This window comes from Hypanus sabinus, chromosome 11 (genome assembly GCF_030144855.1).
Source record: "Hypanus sabinus isolate sHypSab1 chromosome 11, sHypSab1.hap1, whole genome shotgun sequence".
Taxonomy (NCBI): domain Eukaryota; kingdom Metazoa; phylum Chordata; class Chondrichthyes; order Myliobatiformes; family Dasyatidae; genus Hypanus; species Hypanus sabinus.
The window spans coordinates 47,604,227-47,625,932 of NC_082716.1; the positions used below are offsets into that span (position 1 = coordinate 47,604,227).

Sequence of the window (21,706 nt, forward strand, 5' to 3'; positions counted from 1 at the left end):
CTCAGGATTGCTACCCATGCTATGTGTTAATGAGGTCAGAAATTGGAAGATGATATGATTTAACACATAGGTAAGGAGATGGAGCAGGGGGGAGGGCTTAAGATTTTTGGATCTCTGTGCTCTCTTCTAGGAAAGGTGGGATCTGTACAGAAGTGATGGTTTGCACCTGAGCTGGATGAGGTCTAATATCCTAGCATGATTAGTCCCAGCTTACTCAACCTTTTGATTTCTGACTTTGTACGTAGGCTTTCTCCACAGCCACTCCACGCTCTGTCCTGACGCTTTGGTTCCTATCCCCCTGCAAGTCTAGTTTAAATCCCCCCATCCTCCCCCTCCCCATACAGTCTATAATATAACAGTCCATGGGATTTAGAGGAGCAAAATTGCAGAGTGATCCCAGTCTGTTGCAAGAAACTAAGATTGTCACAGTAGGTGATTTTAACTTTCCACATGTTGACTGGGACACCCATACTGTAAAAGGGCTGGATGGGGAAAAGTTTGCCAAATATGTTCATGGAAATTTCCTTAATCAGTATATAGAAATTCCAACCAGAGAGAGTGTGAATTAGACTCTTATTTTGAAATGAGACAGGGTAGGTGACAGAAGATTGTGTGATGAACTTTGCATCTGGTGGTCATAATGCCATTAGTTTCAAGGTAATTATGGAGAAAGGATAGGACTGGTCCTTGGGTTGAGATTCTAAACTGGAGAAAGGCTAATTTTGATGGTATCAAAAAAGATCTGGTAAGTGTGGATTGTGGCAGGGTGTACTTGGTAAGTGGGAAGCCTTCAAAAGTGAAATTTTGAGAATACTGAGAATGTATGTTCCTGTCAGAATAAAAGGCAATTATAACAAGTTTAGGGAACCTTGGCTTTCAAGAGATTTTGAAGCCCTAGTTAAGAAAAAGAAGGAGATGCATTGCATGTACAGGCAGGCAGGATGAAGTACTTGAAGTGTTTAAGAATTGCAAGAGAACACTTAAGAAGGAAATCAGGAGGGTTAAAAGAAGGCTTGAGATTGCTCTAGCAAACAAGGTGAATGAGAATCCTAAGGGTTTCTGCAGATATATTAAGTACAAAAAGATAACAAGGGACAAAATTGGAGGATAAGAGTGGTCATCTATGCATGGAGCTGAAAGAGATGGAGGAAATCTTAAATCATGTCTAACCAAACTTACAGGGTTTTTTGAGGAAGTTATCAGTAAGGATGATAGGGCTGGGGCCATAGAGAATGTTTTTGGCATATTGAGCTTCAGAAATCAGTGTGTTGAGTACAGGTGATGGGATGTTATGTTGAAATTGTTGCTGAGGTCTAATTTGGAGTATTGTGTGCAGTTTTGGTCACCTACCTATAGAAAAGATGAAAGTAAGATTGAAAGAGTCCAGGGAAAACTTACAAGGATATTGCTGGGACTTGAGGACCTAAGTTATATGGTGAGGTTACGCATTTTAGGATCTTATTCTCCAGAATGTAGAAGATTGAGGTAAGATTTTATAGATCGTGCTGTATACAGAATTATGTCAGGTTTAGATGGCGTAAATGTAAACAGGCTTTTTCCACTGATATTAGGTGAGGCTACAACTGGATTTAAGGTGAAAAGTGAAAAGTTTAAGGGAAATATGAGGAGAACTTCATAACTCAGTGGTGAGAGTGTAGAATGAACTTTCAGTGCAAGTGGTGGATGTTGGTTCAATTTCAACAGTTAAGAGAAATTTGGATAGGTACATGGATGGGAGGGGTATGGAGGGCTATGATCTCGGGTCAATGGGACCAGACAGCTTAATAATTTAGCACAGACTAGATGGGCTGAACTGCCTGTTTCTGTACTGTAGTGTTCTGACTCTACAATACTAAGTTAGGGATATGATTAGTTGTTTGGATGGAAACAGGAAATTGCTCAGGGACAAATACAGACCAGATATGTGGCCCAAACTTTAGCAGATGAATTTCAACGTGGCAGTCTGTGATGTTAATCACTTTGAATGTAAGAAAAATAAATAAGACTAAGAAAATGAGAATATAACTTTCTATTAACACAAATTGTCAAAAGCTTGCACACAGCTACAAAAGTTAAAACTGGAGAACTGATGATTTAGTTGTTTAAAGGTCTTAGTTAAACTTTATCTAGTTTTTAACATTTAGTTTTCGGCATGAAACATAAAAGATATATTGCCCTTGGAAGAGTGTAAGTTAGAATGATTCCACAGTGTAAAGGGTATGGAAGACAAATTTCATCTTGATGATGAATCCTTCCAAACTTCCACAAACTTAATTTTACAGTCATTTTATCAAGGGGTGAAATCAGGGAACACTTCATTCTTGTAAAGTTTTGATTTTGAAGTTCTTAATGAAAATAGAGCAATTGTTCAGTGATTAGTCAAACAAAAGCTGTTTTCAAAGGGAAAATTCGGAGTTTTTTAAAATAAGGAATGCTCATATCAAGACACACAGCCTGCTCAAAAGCTGAAGATCAACAAAGCCAAAGATGGTGGAAATCTGAATTGGAAACAGAAAATGTTGGAAACACTCAACAAGTCAGGTTGCACCTTTGGAAAGAGAAAGAGAATTAATGTTTCAGATCCAGACCCTTTCATCAAAACCTGAAACATCTGCTCCCACAGATGATGGCTGCACTGCTGAGTGTTTCCAGCAGTTTCTGTTTCACGTTCAAAACTGTTAGAGAGAAGATAAGTCAAAGTCAATTAGCATATTTTGTTAAGTCAGTATTGGTTACTTAGAAAGCTGTAATACTGTGACTTCGTTATTGCAGCTTTACACTTTGAGTTTCCTATTATACTTCTGGAGTCCATAACCAAGATCTATGAAATCTTGCAAGTAGTTAAGTCATTTCAAAGAAGGAAGCATTGTATGAATCCTTTCTGGCAAAAAACACAAATAGAATAAAACTCAAATGGTCCATAAGTGCCTCAGATGACTTCGCGTATGCATTTGAGTCTTTTAATATTTTTCAATAAGAGGCTCTTTAAATTAATCTCTGCCCCAGATTAAAATGTGTTGCTGAGGCAGCAGAATGTTCCACATCTCTCCATACCAAGCCCCTCCTGCGATATAGTATTACTCCATTTAGCCAAATATTCTATGCACCCTGTAGCTGCTAATCTTGTAATTACAAAGTATTTCTGATGTTTGAAATTTGAAATCTGATGACAGAAATACTCAGCACTCAGGCAGCATTTGTGAAGGGAGAAACAGAGTTAATGATCCATTGAAACTTTTATTAAAATATAGGGCAATTGCTTCCTCACTCTGCAAAAGAATTCTGTATTATTATTATTATCATTAACTTGTAAAATATATATCATCTTGAAAGCAATATTTTGTTCCTTTGAGTACAATGTACTTAGAGAAGGACTTTAAAAGGATTTTTTCAACCTAATAGAATTTTACAATTTTTTATTATTCAAAGCAGTGGGTTTTGCTTTTCATTCAGAGGCACAGAATGAACAAATTCCAGACAAAATTCAACAATTTGCTGCAGGCATTTCACTTAATGGCCATTTACAAGTGATACAGGCTGGTCATACAATCAAATAGAAGAGATGCCACAGATGCTGGAAATTCAGAGCAGCAAAAATGCTAATGTAACTCAGCAGGTCCGGCAAAATGTATGGAGATAAATGAACAGATGACGTTTCAGGGCAAGACCCTTCATCAGAACTGGAAGAGAAGGGGACATATTCCAGGACAAGAAGGTGGGGGAAAGGGAGGGGGACAAGCTGGAAGGTAACAGGTGAAGCCAGATGGGTGGGAGGAGGGGTTGAAGCTAGGGCTGGAGAAGAAAGAATCTGACAGGGCAGGAGAGTGCATCATGGGAGAAAGGGAGGTGATAGGTAGATGTGCTTGTGAAGATAAAATGTTTCAAGGTATGTAGAAGCAAATTGGATTCTCTCTAATTTGCTTTCCAAATCATCAGATCAACAGCAGATGCCATCTCATTGGCTCTTCATTCAACCCTGGAACATCTGGACAGCAAAGCTGCATACATCAGGATGCTCTTTATCGACTTTAGCTCAGCATTCAATGAAATCATCCCCTCAGAACTAATCAATAAACTTCAAGACCATTGGCCTCATTGCTTCCTTCTGCAATTGGGTCCTTAATTTCCTCACTTTAAGACCCATTCAGTTTGGATTGGCAACAGCATCTGCTCCACAATTTCCATCAGTACCAGTGCACCACAAGGCTGCATGCTTAGATCCTGTTCTACTCACTTTACACTTATGACTGTGTGGCTAAGCACAACTCTGATGCCATATTCAAGTTCGATGATGACAACGCTGTTGTGGACAGAATCAAATGTAGTGATGAATCAGCATATAGGAGGGAGATTGCAAATCTGGCTGAATAGTGCCATAACAACAACGCCAATGTCAGCAAGACCAAGGAGCTGATTATTGACTTCATGGGAAAGAAACCAATCCATGAGCCAGTCCTCATCCAAGGATCAGAGGCAGAGTGGTTCAGCAACTTTAAATTCTTTGGCTTACCATTTCAAAGGACCTCTGCTGGGCCCAGCACAAAAGTACAATTCTGAAGAAACCATGGCAGCACCTCTACTTCCTTAAGATTTTGCCAAGACATCTAAAACTTGGACAAACCTCTATAGATGCATTGTGGAGTGCATTTTGAAAGCCTGGTATGGAAAGTCAAATGTCCTTGAATCAAAAATCCTACAAAAAGTCAAGGATACAGCCCAATTCATCACAGGTATAGCCGCCCCCTCCTCCCCACCCAGCACTGAGCACATCTACATAAATTGTTGTTGCAGGAAAGCAGCATCCATCATCAGGGGCCCCCACAACCCAGGTCGTGCTCTCTTCTTGTTACTGCCTTCAAGAATAAGGTACAGAATCAGAATCAGGTTTATTATCATCAGCATATGTTGTGAAATTTGTTAACTTAGCAGCAGCAACTCAATGCAATACATGTTAATAAAGAAAGAAAAAAATAAGTAAATCATTTGCAGTAAGTATATATAGGTATATTAAATAGTTAGATTAAAATGGTGCAAAACAGGAATAATTTACAAAAGAAAAAGTGAGGTGGTTTTATGAGTTCAATATCCATTTAGGAATCATATGGCGGAGGGGAAAAGGCTGTTCCTGAATTGCTGAGTGTGTGCTTTCATGAGCCACAGAACTTACATTACCAGGTTCAGAAACAGTTATTACCCCTCAACCATCGGCCTCTTGAACCAAATAGAATAACCCCACTCAACTATGAGATCCAACATAGAATAGAGGACCACTTTGTCGAGCACCTCAGCAGTATCCACAAAAAGCAGAACTTCCCAGCAGCAAACCATTTTAATTCCTATCCTTATCCTTATTCCTGCTTGTCAGTTCATGAGCTCCTCTTCTGTCATGATGAGGCCATTCTCAGTCTGGCGAGGCAACACCTCATATTCCATCCACGAAGCCACCAACCTGGAGGCAAGAATATCGATTTCTCCTTCCCTCTTCTTCATTTCCACATTTTGGCCTCATACCTCTTCTCCTCAGCTGCCTATCACCTCCCCTTCGCTGTCCCTCCAGCTTCCCTTTCTCCCATGATCCACTTTCTTCTCCTATCATTTTCCTTCATCTTCAGCCCTCTGCTTTTTCTATTTATCACCTCCCAGCTTCTTATTTCATCTCCCCTTCCCTCCCCCCACCTTCTTATTCCAGCTTCTTCTGCCTTCCTTTCCAGTCCTGATGAAGGGTCTCAGCCGGAGACATCAACTGCTTTTTCATTTCCATAGAGACTGCCTAACCGGCTGAGTTCCCATCAGCATTTTGTATGTGTTACTCTAGTTATACAGTCATACAGATAGGTTTTAAATTGCAGTCACTACTGAAAAGGCTAATCTTAGCTTGGTTTGTAGTTGGATAACATGATTGTATTTGGTTGGAGACTGTTTTGCCCTGAATTTTTGATAATCTATTATCCCCATAAAAATATTGGCTAACGTATAAGAGGTGAAGGAAAAGGTGACAGAGATTAACTACAATAATATCTCACCACTCCCAATCTTCTCTCCTTCTTGCCATTCTTTTACTTGGGAGAACCTGCTGTCTGTCAAAATATGCAAGTAACAACTGAACATGAATGATATCGGTCAAAAGCTGGAGGACAATAGTTAGATTATCAGCAAACAGTCAAAGTGAAAGTGAAGAGAAAATTACCAGAAAAGTTTTATGTCCACATATTAGCCATTATTTTTACACAATACCTATACGAATAATCAAATTGGACTCTAGTATCAGGAAAATTGATTTTGATTGAAGCTTCAACAACATTTTAGGGCTAGTGATTGATTTTTGTATTTTATCACCATGTATTCCAGTTTCAATAACCTTTCTAACCTGGGATTTTGCCTCTGTAATTTTTTAAGTACTTCAAAGGTACAAAGGAGAGTGTTTTATATTTACTAGATTGAATGTTTTATTTGACTGATTAGTCTTTGGTGTATAATTATACTCTTCTCCAATCTGAAATCCTGCAGATTTCACACATTTCAAATATAATGTGGAGACTCATGTGCTATTAGGCTAATAATGCACAGCAGCTCTGTCTAGCATGTGTTTTCCCAATTCAGGTTTTCAATTACTTCACCCTGTTATTAACTACAAAATAAAAGAACTTGCACTTGAATGGTTCCTATAGGTCCTTAAATCTGCCGAATTTCAAGAGGTTGTATCATCGTTGGAGCAAACTAAATACGAATTGTGCAGCCTGGATTCTCTCACATTATACTCTTTAAATGTTCTTGGACAAAAGAAAGCTTAAGCCTTCTCATCAAGTGCCGTACAATACACCTTGCCAATCATTGCGGGATAAGCAGATCTTTAGAGTTTCATTTTATTCTAAGTTCAAACATAGACTTGTAGAAGAACAACATTTCACTGCCATTACTTGCACGTGGAATATGATCCAGCAACAAAGAAATAGATTTTTGACGTTAATTCCTGGGCTTCTATTGATTAGTTTGGCACACTGTTTAAAATTAAACAGACAATAAGCAGGATAGGTCGCCCCTTATTTTATTTGTAGATTATGTCCATACCTATGAGAAGTTCAGGCCACCTCAGCTAAAAAAAAAACACATTCTAAAAAATAATATTAAGTATTAAATCAAGACAAATATTTTTTCAGAAACCTGAAGTAGCGACTTAATTCCTATATTTAATTGCCATAGGTGACAACTACTGTTCTTTTTCATTAAATAGTGTAAAGACAATATCTAAATGTGAACATTTTATTTCCGTGTTTCATTTTATTTTGAGCAGAATGCACCTAATATATGTGTGTGGAGTGGTGGGCCATTAACTATTTAATAATGTTAATGCCAAACCTTCTTGTATGCAAGTGGGAGAGAGATACAGTCTATAAAAAGCACCAGGTAAGTCCTATGCACACTATAGGACTCTTTGCAATAGATGGGACAGTGTGGCCTGATTCCTGGTTTATAGAAATTCCTGGTTGGTAGAAATTCTAACCTTGTTGAAGTATGGATGATTATATGAATTCACTATCCATTTGCTTCTCACCCAACTTTCCCATTCAATTAATATAAAGAGAAAATTGGCAGGGTATTTGATTAGCTATCTTTCAAATTTCATCGATTTTTCATCCCACCAAAGTCAGCACTCCAGCAGCGTGGTGTTGCTTTTAATTGTTGGGAGACCATCCTACAGAGAATTCCAACACATCAGCCAATCTGGAAGCAAAAAGCTAGTGATAGCAAATTAACATCCTGATGAAGTTCGTTGGATTTAACCACCTAATACCAAGTGGCCTCAAGGAGAGTCTGAGTGGATTGACACAAAAGTTAAAGGATCTTACCTATCCTGAACTTCTGCAGTTCTTCTATTCAGTTTTTGTCTCGTTCTTCTTCTTCTAAAGTTTTTTTTTTGTTTTCGGAGCTGATGATGACCTTTTTTTCACTCCTTACAGTGGATTCTGAGGAGAAAGATGAGCTATCCACAGGTGGGGCAAAAGCAGCCTGATGGGATGGAGGTTGGGTAGCTTTGAAAGTATGGATCCCTTCCGCCGAGCATCTGTGTACTTCTGACAATGAGACTGAAGGCCCCATTGTCATGGTCAGGGATTTCCAGGAATCGGTAGCAAGGTTACAATTTTGAAAGGAGGGTTTGAAATGTAACATCTTTCGGGGACTTTGAGGCATGAGTTCCAGGTAGTCCTTTCTCTGAAGCGTACCAGAGGTATCAGCGTCATCAGGGAGATTATGATCTTAGTAACAAATTTGAGCTCTTGTTCTCAGAAACTGTTTATTGCCAGATAGCCAAAGGCTGTGCTAGTGCACTGAAGGTATGGAGTCAGAGTTACATAGTGGGGAAAGGCTGAGAGAGCATCTTTGCTTTGCAAGTTTGGTATTCCCATAAGTATTGTGAATGAGTTAATTTGATTGGGGCCCCACTTTTGAGCACATACTTAATGAAGCTTCATCAGCACAGAACAACATGTCCTGAGGTTGCAGACATTTTGAATCTGAGCGGAGATACATATATTGGAATAGTTTCTCATTTGTCTTGTCAATTAGCTCCACCCCAGCAGGAAGCTTATTGGAGGTTAGTTGAAATGTTGCGGCATGGAAAAATTAGTCCAGGGACAATAACTCAGCCTTGCCTGTCTGCAATGTCAGGGGTTTCCAACCTGGAGGCCACGAACCCCAAGCTTGGTCCATGGCATAAGAATGGTTGGCCAGCCAGTGGTGTAGTGGCATCAGCACCGTACTTCAAGGTGAGCGGTCCAGGGTTCAAATCCAACCACCTCCTTGCACGCTTTCCATCCATGCTTGGTTAAGCATTGATCTAGCAATGTGGCCTTGTAAAAAACAGATAAAATGCTAAAAATAAATGGCTAGGATGCCGGCCGATGTGCCATAAGGCATGAAGAGGAATATCACATAAGAATGGTTGGGAAACCCTGGTCTACATGATGGTGGGCGTGTTGGTGATGATCATGGTTTGCAGGCCACCATTGTAATTCGAGAAGACCTGGTAACACTCCACCATTACCATCCTGAACTAAGACTCAAGCACAATTTACTTTTATTTACATATTTAAATAGGTTTTTTGCCTGAAATGCTTTGGTGTTTGGAATACACAGCAGCTGATTCCTCTTAAATGGCAACAGGAATTGTTGCTTTTGCTGGAGCTTTAGTTCTACACCAGGTCCTCAGGCCATCACCAGCTCTGTAAATTCTGTTCTCCAAAAGTTCAGACTGGACACCAGGCTATTTACATTTTTATTTAAAATTTAACCCTTGAATTTTTTGAATAAATTAAAGCCAATGTGTATGTGTTGTGAATATAATTTTGTCAAAATGAAAGCTTCATGAACATTTTGACCTTATTTATTTAGAAGGTTGCAATGTTATTTCCCATGAAAAGAAAACAACCCAAAGCCATGATGTAATATTTTTGTTAGGAAGAATTACCTCCAGCAAACGTTTAATTGAATGAAAAGCATTTGACTCATAGCTACACGCTTATTTTTTTTTCCCAGTCTAGTACTGAAAAGGGAATTTTATCTTAACATTTAAACTGTAGCATAGGCCGAGCGTTCGCCAATGAAGGAGGAAGGTCGCCAATAGAGCGTGGACCCGAAAGATTGCCTTCTACCCTTTGGGAGACCCCACAAACATCGGCCTACCGTTTATATTTTCAGCGAGTTCTCATTCTCGACCACTAAAGAATGAGACCGCAGAAAGGTAATGAGCGGTTTGTTTTTTTTTAAAGTAAGATTGTAAATCGTAGCTGAGTTAAAGAGAACTGGACACCCCCCGACCCCGTGGCCATTTTTTTAAAAGGAAAAGAAAGATTCCGATGGTTTTTCCAGTTGTACAAACAAAAATAAATGTCTCCACCAGGAATTATAAAGAAACAAAACATGGAACGAAAATGTACTCGGAGCGCTGGCGCAGAATGACAGAGGAGAAATGAATCATTGAATCACCCCAGGCCGGACAGCCGTTGTGGATTGAAAGCACGTCTAATGCAGAGAGGTAAGACTGTAAACCTCAACAGGGGCAGGTTAAAAACAGGCACAGCCGGCTGGCATCTGGGAGAAAAAGCAAAAGCATTCAACAACATAGCATTAAGATATGGAATAAAAAAATCACATAGTGTATATGCTTAGTAGTCGGAGATGCTTCATACAGTATTTGAATGATATGAATTATTAGTTTACTTTGAACTTTTCGCCTGTCGAAGCACCGGGATTCCTTTTCACTTAATAAGAAGCGACTTTCTTTTTGTACTGGCGGTAATGGCGATTTATGTTCCCCTGGCTTTATATTCAATAACAGTCGAAGGCATTTGGTTAGAAATTGTTCTCTTTGTTTTATCTGGCTCGAAAGAATCCATCTAGCCTCCGTTTTGCCCGGCATTGGGGAAATTCACGATTCCGTTCTTATTTGATTTTTTTTTTGTATTCTTGCAAAAGCGTTGATTAATACTTTATAATTTTCAGACAATAAAATACCTCAGCAAAATAAAATCCGGATGTTTTCTTTTTCAGAAATCACTCAGTTGTTTTCTTCACAAGGAAATTAATCTCAGCCACTATTTCTCAGGGAAGGGAGTAACTACCAGAATGATACATGCGTTTGTGAGTGCTACAACTGGTTAGTGATAGATGTTGATAGGAGTTTACGCTAGCTTTGGCAGGCCGTGCTATTGCATTGGCTGTTGTGCGCGCATCTGGAAAAGTTATTAGAATCCAGGCACAGGGGCACAAGTAAAGCGAGGCAGACACCAATCATTCTTCTAAATAAACATTAGTCTTAAAAAGTTTGCACTATTGACCTCAGTCATTGGATTGCGTTTATTTCTGTAAAACCACGTCGTTTTTTCCCCTGCGCAGCTTAAATAGTTTTCTTTGGCAGTGCAACTCAATGTTTCTAAATTTCAGAATTTTCTGGATTTAACCCTTTCTGGTTCTGCTCCCCACTTCACCCCTATCTGCCCCACGTCGGGGTCTGTGTAACAGAAAAAGTCTAATTACATAACCGCAGTCCCTCCGCCCTTCCCAGTCCCACTCACTGAATGTTATATTTTAAATACGGCGAAAGTATGTCTATGTGCTGGCCCCTTTAGAAGTGAATGGGGGTGGCAATAAATCAAAATACGGGGGTCGGGTCTGCAATAAGTTCGAACAGTGTTCATTTGCCTGAAACGTGTTGTGAATTACAACCCGGGCCTGTGGAGAGAAAAAAAACTCATTAAGGGTTTTAGGTTCACGGAGCAGGATGGCGACTGCACTCCTCAACGAAAAACTCGAGGTGACATTTGGCGTTTGTCAGATGTTGAACCTCGGCGTAATGAGAACGCACGAAGGTGTCTATTCGGGGATTTGAGTTTTAGGTACTATTAACTTTTGTAACCTGGGCAAACATTTCACTTAAGTGATATTGACGCCATTAAAAGTAACCGCTTCGGTTATTCTCCGATAGAATCATTAATATTGGTGAATAAGTAGACACGGGTCGTTTTGAAGTGGTGATGCAATTTCGTAATGTAAGTAGTTGCAACGTTACACGCCGCGGCGTGCGATGATTGAAAATAAGATTCGCTCGTTACGTAAAGGTAAGATTTGTTTCACTGTGCCTTGCTTTTAAAAGATTATCTCGTGAACTGGGATCCAAAGACTATTAACTTGAAAAGGGAAGATGCATCGAGTGCCGATAGTCAACCAAAAAAAAACTCGATCATTTCTGTTGCGATGTCCGATGTTTTTGACAAGGCAACAATTGATCAACAAAATTTTGAATGTAGCATCATTTCCGCAATATATCACAACTAGGCCACGTGTTATTTCTTGCTGTCTGGAATGTGTACAGCGATCTTTGATTTGCTGCACTCGCTTGCTGTTAACGTAGGAGTAGTTCAGGCGAGAAAACCAACTATCATATATGTTGCTATTTCCCGTATTGTATTAAGAATACGTGTATACATAATCTTATCAGTCTTATTTCCGTACGGGTAATATCTATGCATTGGCTGTATAGTCTTCTCAAATAGTTTTGTGAATTTCTGATTAGAGACCACTAGATTCCAAAAATAATTCTTTTATTTTGTTCGAACGCATGATAGTTTAGAAACCTGACAGCTGACGGATAATATGTCCAGATGAAATTAGTTGCAGAAGGAAGTATGGGGCTTCAGAAAAGTATTCGGAGTTAAATCGCTTCTCCTTTTACAGAAACTGAAACAATGTGGTGTGTCGCTAGAAAGCGAAATCCGTTCGACACTGCAACGGATCTACTTTACCGATCATCTTGGAAACTAACAGCCACAACATCTGTTTTATCAAGGAATATCCTGAACTTAGATTGTCATTTAAGAGCACACTTCGTTTTTTTTTATCACCAAGACTTATTTTCTTTCAAACACCCGCGAATCAGACAAGAGACAAAATACAAAACGCGAAAGTAAAATTACAACACTGGTTCTGAAGTTTATTGCAAAGCTGATTGGTTAGGCGGTTCGTTTCAGTCAATGGTCTGTCTAGCTGACTTAAAACTGTCGAACAGATTGGTAAAGCCCGATAGGGCCGCTTTAATAAGTGAAACGTATCTAATTTATTTGAGAAAGATTTTGTCGTAAGATCACTACAGTTACTCAAAGAGACGGCCGCAGCTGCGATCAGGTTGAATTACCGTAATTGCGAAGGTCACATGTTAAACCCTTTCAATCATTTAGTTAATATCTCTGCCCTTACACTGCACGTTTGCTGACTTTTTTCAAGCATGAACCACACACAGTCAGCCGTTTCCAAGAATGGATTAGAGCTCGTATGGTCTCTAACCCATTCCTCCGGTTACTGGAACTGATACTAAAACACAACTGTCTGACCTCCTGACACAGATCCCGATCTGGATTTCTTTTTATTTCGCAACGGCGAGAAGCCGATAGCTGGAAATGTAGAAATATACCATCGACACGGAGACTCACCTCCTGAATCACAAAAGACAGCTCTTTTATACATGAGGAAGCTTGAAAACTGTTAAAAACAAATAGAAGATAGAAAAGCAACAGTCCACTCCAGAGGCATTTACACATATTAAAAGGCACGAGATCCCCTCAATTACACCTACGGAGATGCGCAAATTCACAAATATGCAAAAGGCGAGCGGGAACAGATATTTTACATGCTAGATCAAAAATTTGGTTTTTAAAAAAGCGCTGGAAACATTCGGCTGCCCGACGGCTATTGGCGAAGTCAAAATTAAAATATCCAGTCGATGATACACAGAATGCCATGGGTTTTTTTCTCTCCGCCTGAACAGTGAGGGTTATTCCATTGCTATTTCACAGATCTGAAGCATTTTTGTCCACAGCCTTGCAGGCACATATATTGATGTTTTCCACAAAAATACAAACATGAGCAAACGCACAGTTAAGAATAGAGCTACGTTTTTTAACGCTGGTATATACCTCGGTCGGCGTTCGTAAGAGTTCCATGGACACGTGGTCTTTACGAAAGCTCACAATGCGCATCGCATTCTATACTTCCACTTTAACTCAGGACAATTAATAAGATTGCGTTGCCTAGACGAAGATTTATTTTCAATAAATACAGCAACTAGAAAGGAAAATGCTGGAAAACTTGGATAACGCAAAAGAGAAAACACTGGGAATGTTCAGCAAATCAGACAGCATTTGCGGATAAAGAAACTGGTTGTCTTTTCAATTCTGACCGCAAATATCTCTCTTCTCCGCGGTAACGGGGGGGGGGGGGTCTTGCTGAACACCTCCAGCATGTTTCATTTCAAATTAAAAAAATAGGATTCGCTAGAAACTTTCATAAGACATGGCGTCTTTTGGGGAAAGTGGGTAAGGTTTCAAAGTATCGACAGATTATTTCTCATTTCAGTGTTGCTGGGGGACTCAATATTAGCTGAAATATGTATTGATGCCCCAGAAACTGACGTATTCTTTTATCAACAAATTCTTGACGTCTAATAACCGTACTAGAAAAAAACAAGATTTAGACTTTTGGATAAAAAGGGTGGATTTTGAGTTACACCATGTGCATGTTACTACAGTATGTAGTTTGATCGCCTCCCGTTGTACATTCTTTACCAAAGTATGGGTTTGAGAAAATTTGTACTCTGACTCGATGCGTATGTTTGGAAGTCTTTTGGTCCTGGTGGATGTAAGCAAAACAGAAGACCACCATTTGGTGACTTCGAGACATTCGGGAGTGATGTACGACCAAATGGCCAATGAAATATCTTTGACGTGAAATCCTAGTGAACTGTTTGGTTTGCGACAGTCAAGTTACACGCAGCAAGCTTCCGCCAACGGCTTTGTCCGAAGAACTAGATAATCCTTTTAGCGAAGTTGATTGAGTATTATGATTTCCTTGCCGTCTTCCAAGCAGAGTTTTTCTTACTTCCACGTGGGTAGACTGAATGTTTGTCATCACATCCAAGAGTTGACATATTTGTCAGTGTAGCACTGGTCTAGTCCTGCACGAGTTTCCATTTTCGAGCGCTTTACAACTATCAGAAAAAGAATACATAGAAGACTATTTAAGTAAACAAAACGTCCATAACCCTAGCAACACTGAAGAATATATTTAACTGCCTCAGAATCTTCTTATGTGTTTGTATTTGTATAGGGCGCGATCTTTGTAATTTAATTTTATCAAAAATGCGTAGAAGTGTGAAATAAGAATTGAGAACTGAATTGCAGGAACTGTCTAGCAGGTAACTCCACATCTGTCAGGGGAAAGGCAACGATGGAAAGGGGAATATTCCACGCGAGACTCTTCAGCAGATGAAATAAACACGCATATATTTCCAATGGTCGGATATATTAGCGATTAATTATTATATGTATTAATTATCCATGATTGGGCGTTACAACAAGCAAATAAAATTCACTGAACGAGTGGGGGTGTGGGAAAATGATATAGAGCAGTATGTACAGATCAGTAAGGAAAGAAAGGCGGAGTTAACATTAGCGGCGGACAACCTGGCTTCAGAAATCGAGCTATTAGTTTACTGTGACCATGTCTAAACTTTGGATACACAGAAAGGGAGACGAAAAGCAGTACAAGATAAAAACACAGCTCACCTATTTCCCGATTCCCTGGATCACTTTTCCGAATAGGGTAAAAATACATTTCCCATGCAATTAATAATAACGAATTCTACAAAAGGCTCGTTCGGCCGGAAAGACCTGTTATCGTGCGGTACCTCGGAAAATTGTATAGGACATTTGAAATGAGGCTATATTTACATTTCTAGGCGTTGAAAACTTTCTGGAAAATACATAATTTCGCAACGTGTGATCCTGGTTGGTCAGATAGAAATGATGAGATTTTGATAGCGCCTTTTGGTAGTTAGTAAAGGAAGGTCAGAGATATAAAAATGAAGTCAGGAAGAAAACATTTCTCCTTAACACTGCAAAAGGAGTAGAGAATCTCTTTCGAATAATGTGTCATTTAATGTTTATTAAAGTATACATAAAAGTTAAATTGGTGATGGGTTTGAAGTACACTGTTGAATAAACAATTACTATATTCAAAATAAAGGGTCCTTAAAATGGGACGCATAAGAGCTGCTGGTTTGTCTATGTGAACCTATGTAAGTATACTGTATGAGTAATTGCACTTGTACACTCTAAGTTTGAATATTCGAGTTTAATCATATTATTTTGGGCTTGCGTGACAACAACACTGGATATGAGGTTTGCGTAAAATTTTAATCTCCGTTATCATGAGTATTTTTAATCAAAACATTAATAGCTCCTTGGACTTATTCCAGACTTAAATGCAGATGATGATAAATTCAAGAATGCAGCCCGTTCGATGGTACAATGCAAGTGGGAGAAGAATTAAGATGAAACCTACAATGATTTTGGAAAATTATTTTGGAGATAATTTTCTCAATATAATCAGCAAACATCACTTGTCTGTGCAGCTGCTGCACCTTAGCAGTCCCAGGATTTCGATGGCAGGGCCTTCCCTCCACCATCACTGCAGAAGCTGGTTTTACTAAAACTATACATTCAAGTGTTATGTTGCTGTCATTTGTGTCTGCTCACGTTTTAAAAAAGCGTCAGCTAAAATTATTTGGTCCATTTGGCAGAAAATGTAAGAACATTGTTTTTAATCTTATATTTGATGAAATTCAACTTATATCATGCATTTTATTTTGTTTTAAATACACTTTTTCTAAAATACGAAAATCTGCTCTTTCCTCGTTCAGCACATGGGACAACACACGGAAAGTGTGGTTGCCTTTCCGAAGAAAAGGAATGTGTGTCCGTACAATTCTGGTAGTAAAGTGCCTGTGCTTATTTTGCAGGTGAAGTCGTTGTGTTGAACCAAACAAAACCAGGATGAAGGTATTGCCCAAAGGACTGCTAGGGATTACAGTTGGAAGAATCTCTTTGGTGGTTGGAAGGTTAAGTAAATCTCAGATAACTGAATGATCAACAGGGTTCTACGTCTGTAAATACTGTATTCCAAAAACGGGGAAGCATAAGTGGCGCATCTGGTAACACCGCTGCCTGCATTCAATCCTGACTGGCGTACGCAGTGCGTGAAGTTTGCACTTTCTCCCCGTGACTACGTGAGTTTCCCCTGGGTGCTCTGGCAAAAAATAAAGACCCAAGGGATGATCATTACAAGCTTCGCATAGTGTGTGTTGTAGAAACTGGAGGAAGTTGATGGGAATGTGAGAAAAATAAAAGAGAATTAATGATCTTGCTAATCAGCGCAAACACCATAGGCCGAATGGCCTACTTCCGTCCTGTATGCTTCCATTTCATAATAGACCCAGAGCTGAACATAAGTTAGAAAACTTAGGACTTCTTTATCTTCAACAATATATGGACAACTATCTTGTAATATTCTCTACATTTTAGAAAAAGTATATTTAATTATATTTTTCTTCAAACACCGTCGCAGATAATAAATAGTTCGGTGTACAATTTGTCTTCTATCGAACTGGTTTTCATTCCCATTATTAAACCAATTGAGGCCGTTGGCTCTTGAGCTGAGGCAAACGACAAATTATTTTTCCGTTTTGCTTTTTTAAAAATTTAATGCGATTATCAAACGTTGCCCGAACCCTTATATTCTTTTCGCTATCATTTAGAGGTAATTGGATTGCATTCCCCTGCTCAAATTTTGTAATCCAGGTGAATAAAGAGAAAATATAGGTATCAGTACTCTGCTACCTCCTGATGATATTTGACACATCTTCAACAAGACCAAATCATTCATTTGTCATTTCGAAATTAATGAGCTGCTACAAATAATGATATACAAAACTTAATTGCGCGGAAGGTTTTTGAAACTGTAGGTCGCACACCTCATGTCTGCTTTATAACCTAAAGCATCGGTTTGGTCTAACTCACACCTAAAATGAAAACAACTGTTGGGATAATCAATGAATGCATTTAAAAACACAAATAAATTTGTTTGATCATTTGATAATAGAATGAATGTGCCGGAAGAAAGTAAGTTACGAGAATAGCCCTGCTGTGTGAACCTTTAACAGATTTCTGAGCAATGCCCATACGAAATGGTTAGAAAACTCGGGAATGTATCTAACAATTTGTCTCAGCAAGTTGAAAGCATGTTAAAAACAACGCCAAGTTGAAATCAGCTTTAAATGATTTGTCGCACTCTACCAGTGTATTTCAAAAAAGCTAAAATATTAGGAAGTTGAATGCAATTACGTGAATTGGAATTCTGAACCCACTGAATATTAGCATATTGCTAATAATATGCTGAAATAAATACCTGGTTGTTATTAAGGCTGAGCGCGTCACTAATCTGATTTGTAAACATAAGGACTTCAATAAATTGTTTTGAGAATGTGGCGCCTTGGTTCTAGTGAAAAACAGATAATCTCATTTTATTTGCATGAAAGTTTAACAACTCACTTGCTGACATCTGCTTCATATTCCCATTACAGGTTATACATGGAAAGAATCGTCAGAGAAAACATGACAATTATCTCTGTCATGGTATTACAAATGAAATATTCATCCAGAGAAAATTTCCAAAAAAGAAGCAGGCCGTACTGATCAACACCCAGACTGTAATATTTATGACTCTCAAATAAAAGAACAAACAACTTATAAACGATTGAACATTTCCTATCTGACTGACCCTCTGCTCCTTTTCATCAGGGTAACTTTCTCCTAGAAATACTTTCTCTGTTCGTTTTTACCAACCCACACATTTGCTGACAATCATAGCGAGAATCCAATGGCGTATAACCCGCCATGTAAGGCGTTTACGCATCACAAGCTCCAACCCCACAACAATCGGAGTGCTTGGATCACTCTTCGCTATCTAAGCAGGAACCGAACCCATGACATTTGAATCTCTTTCAAATTCACATAGACGACGCGAATAATCCCAGAATTAAAAAAAGTCTCGTTAGGAGGAAACCTAACACTTGTTATAGAAGCACTTGTTTTGATATTTTATCAGGTTATAGATAGCACACTGTCTATAATCCCACAATATTCCCCGTGGGGGATTTGTTTGCCAAATATTTTCTAACGAAGTAATGTAACAGTGGATTTCATCCTGTTCATTTATCCGTGTTCTCTTTCCTATTAATTAACATGATTTGTCTTCATTAATAATTTTGGCCAGTTTACAGATGAACAAGATCCAAATTATTCTTTGGCAAGCAGCAGCTCTTGCAGGATTCCCACCGTCCCCGCCCCCACCTACACACACACACACACACACACACACACACACACACACACACACACACACACACACACACACACACACACACACACACACACACACACACACACACACACACACACACACACACACACACACACACACACACACACACCAGCCCATCACATTTCAAACAATTGTATTGACTATTCATATTCTGTTAAAACAGACTGTATATTTTGGAAAACACAGAGCACTTCCAGAATGCAACTTTAAAGCTGTTCCTGGACATGTGGACACCAAACATCCATATTTCTCCCTTATATTCTAAATCGTTGGGTGCTAAGACCTGGAGATAGAGATGATATAGCATTACACATTGTAACACTATCTTAATGTTAGTTCATACAAACCATTTAGTAGTTGGTTGGTGTTAGCTAATCCTGATGGTACATATGATATCCCATTTCACGCTGCTAGTGATTTAACAATTTCAGATAATGTTAAACGTGGGACGTGTTTTATTTTTGGTTTTGAATACAATCGTATAAACGATTCGCGAAAGTAATATTGATCATTGATTCTAAAAATGTCTTCAAACACATTTACTAAAAGCCCTGAAAATATTTATCTGATATTGGCAAGGACACAAGTGACAATTCTACAATTTGCGACTTAAAATATTTTGCGTTTTCTCTAAATATAAATTACACGCGTTTTATACTCTTATTTAAATTTAATCATTACTCTCAGCTGTGTTCTAAACTTAACTCTGTAATAAAGAAGCTGGCACGTATCCGTTATAGGTGTCACTAAAACGTAGGTTAAAAGGTCTGTTCCCTGCTTATTGACCCAACGTGGGCAGCGGGGCTCACAAAATGCCAACCAGAATTATCACAATAATCAGGTCGAACATGCTTCTACTGTTTTACGCATCAGTATAAAACTGGTAGCTCATAACTAAAAGAGACGGGACCAATCGCTGCAGAATTTACTTTAAGAATCCCGAAAATTAAATAAATTGCAAGGTGATCGAAATAGAATAGCAAGGGTAGGAAACTCCTAATTCTATTAAGCAGACGACAAACGGTACATTTAACAACAATTACTTCGGTTGAATTGTCCGACGTTCAACGTCAGCTATGACCCATTCAGCAATAACTTGGAGATTTATGCGGCCTATTACAAACAGGTACAAGTTCTGGGCGGGTTTATTGCCGTTGTTGCAAATAATCCTATATTAACTTGCCCTTTAAAAGATTAACGTAGAAGATAAAAGCCCCCATTTCGAGCGTGAGGCTTCTTGCTGGGCAAATCGCAAATGTCCTATTTCAGTTGTTATGCAAATCGGTAAGGACGGCTCTTGATGTAGATTACTTGTAGGCAATATTCACATATCAACAAAAGAAACTAGGCTGCAACACTTTACCTGTGAAGAGCCACGGAGTTTCATAATGGTCGATGTACATCTTAAGTGCCCAACTCCGAATGACACAAACCAGCTATCACTTGAACTCCTATTATAAAACCAACGTAGATGTTGTAAATCTGAAATTAAACATATTTTCCATGCCTCATTAAGATATCGTTTTTCAGTATTTTCTGCAAAATGTCACGCTAGATCAGTTTCATTCTCTTAAAAGAAAACTATAATCGATCAATTTTTGATGAAGAAAACTTAACTACCAGAACACATCCAGTAGACGCTTCGCTTAAGATGGAAACTTCAAGGAACAAAATTCAAACTTTATTTATTTGCTATGTACTTCATCCCATTTTAGCTCTATACAAACAATATAATAGCCGTGGCAGTGGGAAAACTAAAATCAAATCTTTCAGGTTTGATTTTGATTTGGAATTTCAACCTAGACAGGCCCAGCAGATGGATAGCGCATTTTCATTAGATGTGTTCCTTTTATCCTGTGGCTGAGCCTTGAAGACTGTCTTCATTCCTTTGCCAATTAGTCCAAATTATGCGACCTCAATGTACAGGCTAATGTCAATAATTAAAGACAGTTCCATTGACATCTTGAGAACTGAACCACATTTTTATCGATATCACATGCTTCAAAAAGGGATACCTTCGGCTAATGAGCGTGTCAGAAAAAGCGCTATGTGGTAAAATTGCAACTTGAACACAATCACAGCAAATGAAAGGCCTTTACTATGCTAAGTAAAACATGGTAGTTGGCAAACCTTTAAAATAGATAGATTGCCCGTCTGTTTTATCCCGTGGAGCGGATCTTCGAGTCTTAAACAACCTTTGTACAGGCAAAGAAACACAAAGATAAAAGACAACCAACTGTCTGAGAGAAGATCGCTTTTCAAAAGCGAATGCGTGAGTTGGGCCTGAGACCGCTCGCTGGGAGTCATTTATTCAGGACGAGGCATTATCAGCAACATAAACAAACTAGACGGCCTTTGTGTGGATTACAGCAGATACAACGCTTCTGCAAATTAGTGGTGTCCAGAAAATTGTATCCAAAGCGAGAGCCACCAGCAAGACTATTTATGAGGAGCTGGGAAGAAGCTGTTCCAGACAATACCATTGGATTAACAAGTACCAGTAAGACTTCAAAACTATTTCCAGCTTCTAAGAACATAATAGCCATATGCACAGGTGAATTGAAAATTCTAGTTAGTCTTTATGTATGGAGTGAATAAAATGTTTTGCAAATTGTATGAAACGTCGCTGTAACTCCTTATTGCTAATCAACTTTTAAAATAAAAAAAACCTGCACAAATCTCTTCTGAAAAGTACTCAGCTCATCCAATAAAATAAACATACAAGAAGAAAAATAAAATAACTAACTCTTAACACTGCCTTTTTAATGGGCACCCTTCTTTTGGTTTCACTTCTAAATTGGAGTATAGTTTTTTTTAAAAAGGGGGGAACAAAGGCAGCTATAAACAATTTCATCCTCCATAGCTTTTAGGTATATTTGAAATTTTACAATTCTCTCTTTGATATCATGCTCACCTATCACTGTGGAACAAAATTGAG

The 21,706-nt window shown here is 38.7% G+C and overlaps 2 long non-coding RNA genes across 4 annotated transcripts in view; one reads left to right on the forward strand and one right to left on the reverse strand.

Annotated features, from left to right (window-relative positions):
- The window catches only part of LOC132401576 (uncharacterized), a 41,407-nt gene that overhangs the window by 14,323 nt on the left and 5,378 nt on the right, over nucleotides 1-21,706 (reverse strand). The window contains exon 1 of one of the 2 annotated variants that reach the window (XR_009514623.1): nucleotides 7,848-8,631. The exons of the other annotated variant lie outside the window; for it this stretch is intronic. This is a non-coding gene — a long non-coding RNA (uncharacterized LOC132401576). Of the gene's footprint in view, nucleotides 1-7,847; nucleotides 8,632-21,706 lie in introns of those variants that run through there. 2 annotated transcript variants of the gene reach the window in all.
- On the forward strand, nucleotides 9,455-18,132 carry LOC132401923 (uncharacterized). 2 transcript variants are annotated; one of them, XR_009514750.1, is made up of 4 exons: nucleotides 9,482-9,739; nucleotides 9,899-10,033; nucleotides 16,349-16,615; nucleotides 17,969-18,132. It is a non-coding gene; the product is annotated as an uncharacterized LOC132401923 (long non-coding RNA). The 2 variants fall into 2 exon arrangements; XR_009514749.1 differs by having other exon boundaries at nucleotides 9,455-9,739; nucleotides 16,349-18,132.